This window comes from Parus major, chromosome 1A (genome assembly GCF_001522545.3).
Source record: "Parus major isolate Abel chromosome 1A, Parus_major1.1, whole genome shotgun sequence".
NCBI lineage: Eukaryota > Metazoa > Chordata > Aves > Passeriformes > Paridae > Parus > Parus major.
The window spans coordinates 46,284,924-46,286,845 of record NC_031773.1 but is presented as its reverse complement, the minus strand read 5'-3'; the positions used below and the strand labels follow the sequence as shown (position 1 = coordinate 46,286,845).

At 49.9% G+C, this 1,922-nt stretch overlaps 1 protein-coding gene across 1 annotated transcript in view; it reads left to right on the top strand.

Annotated features, from left to right (window-relative positions):
- The first annotated feature begins 933 nt into the window (after window positions 1–933).
- Window positions 934–1,922, top strand: part of GRIN2B (glutamate ionotropic receptor NMDA type subunit 2B) — a 207,830-nt gene continuing 206,841 nt past the window's right edge. Inside the window, exon 1 of the mRNA XM_033514525.1 lies at window positions 934–1,659. The gene's annotated coding sequence lies outside the window, so the exon portion shown is untranslated. The remainder of the gene's footprint in view (window positions 1,660–1,922) is intronic.

Genomic DNA, 1,922 nt, shown 5'->3' with positions numbered 1-1,922 from the left:
GCTTCCTCCGGCAGCGGGCAGGGGGTGGTCTCCCGATGCCCGTACTGTCCTTCCTCCTCGTCTTCTCCCCCCGTTCCCCACACTGCTCACTAGCACAGCTTCTCCTCCCCGCCCCTTGATATTTCCCCCTCCCCACCATTTTCCGCGGGTATTTTTAATTATTATTAATTATTAAGCTGCTTTATTAATTCACCTTCCCATGCTTTCCCCACCTCCGGGAAGCATTCTCGGAGCTTTTATATTGCAGCGAATTTTTTTTTTTTTTAATGTATTTTTAGGGTGATGCTCTGAGCACTTCCCCCTCCCATCTCCCACCCGGGCAGTACCAGAGAAGAGAATGAAGAAGTTGAGCATGTCTGAGGCGGATCAGCCTTGCAGGCAGAGAGGGGGGCAGTAGCTACTCAGAGCAGCCCGAGTGCTTGAAGCAGGATTTGCTGGTATGTATGTGGGTCTGGATTTTATGACAGCTCTAAGTGTGAATCTTTTACCGAGCGAGAAAGGAGGGGAAAAGAAATATCTACGGCTTCATTAAATAAATGCCTGCATAGCCTGTAAGCCCTGTCCGGTTGTGCTGGAGGAGGTGGTGGTGGTGGGGACACTCCCAACCATCCACCCACCCCTAGGAAAAAAAAAAAAAAAAAAAAAAAAAAAAGCCCAAGCGGAGCCCGGCGAGCCGAGGGTTGTGTTTTGGGGGGGCGCAGTGCAAGCCGTCCCCGTGGCAGGTGAAGCAGCCCCCCCGCACCCCCGTGGCGGTGCGTGTGTGTGCGCCCAGCGCGCCCCGCGCTGCCCGTGGAGCCGAGCGCGGCGGGCAGCGGTGCCGGCAGCACTGCAGAGGGGTGGGCACGGCCCTCGCCAGCCCTCGGGGGCTGGGCCCGGGGGTGGGCGAAATGCTGTGCGTGCATGGGGAGGGGGCCGCGGGCGGGGGGGGGAGTCGCTTTCTCTCCGCGATTCACATCGCGCCCGCTTTACCGTCTCGTATGCATGCCTATCCCGGGAATGGTGTAGTCAGCCCGTATCTGAATTATTTATAGACTCGTGCCAGCTGTTTTTTTTTTTTTTTAATTTTTTTTTTTTTAAATTCCGCTTGTGTGCACTATTGGGAAATGCGTTTTGCCTTCCTTTTTTCTCAATATATTAATGTCTTTGTTGGGGAGCGTTTTATATCCCCTTCAGATCCCTCTAATACAAAATTGATGCTTATTTTTCCCTTCAGGAAGGGGACGCTTTGAGGATAATCATGCTTCACAGAAGAACGGCACCGACCTCCAGTTGCATTAAACACAACCTCCTCCACTAGGGCTCCAGGAAAAAAAAAAAAGAGAGAGAGAGAATAATTATAAGAATAATCATTAAAAAGGCGAAAGGAATGCTTACTCTGGAACCTGCATTTGCCGATCCTCACCACTCGCGCTGAATATCCTCTGAAGTGATTCTCTCCAGCTTTTGAATTTGCACCGCTTCAAGACGCAAGATTGCCACAAAGAAGCCTCTATTTTTTTTACAGCCAAATAGGATTGTTTTTTAACTCATTCCCCCACGTTTGCCCCCGACCCTTATTCTTCTTATGTGGATATGCAAGCAAGAAGAGGAGACTGGACATCCCCAACATGCTCTCTCCCTTGATCTGTCCGTCTAGAGGTTCTGCTTCTACAAACCAAGGTAGGGAAATTCCTGTTTCTGTGGTTTTGCTTGCAGCTCATTTTGGTACACGGGTTTGCCCAGGGAAGATCACTCACGGTAGAACAAAAGGTTTAGAGATGCTGCTTTTAGAAGCAGATAGAGGGGAAAAATCCCCAACGTTCACCAGACATGTTGATTCCCTCTTGGCTCATCAAATAGGACATAAAGAGAAGGCGAAAGGATTTGAGTTAGGTACCACGTTGTGAATTGGGGGAAAGTCCCTTGTGATTTTTTTTTTTTTT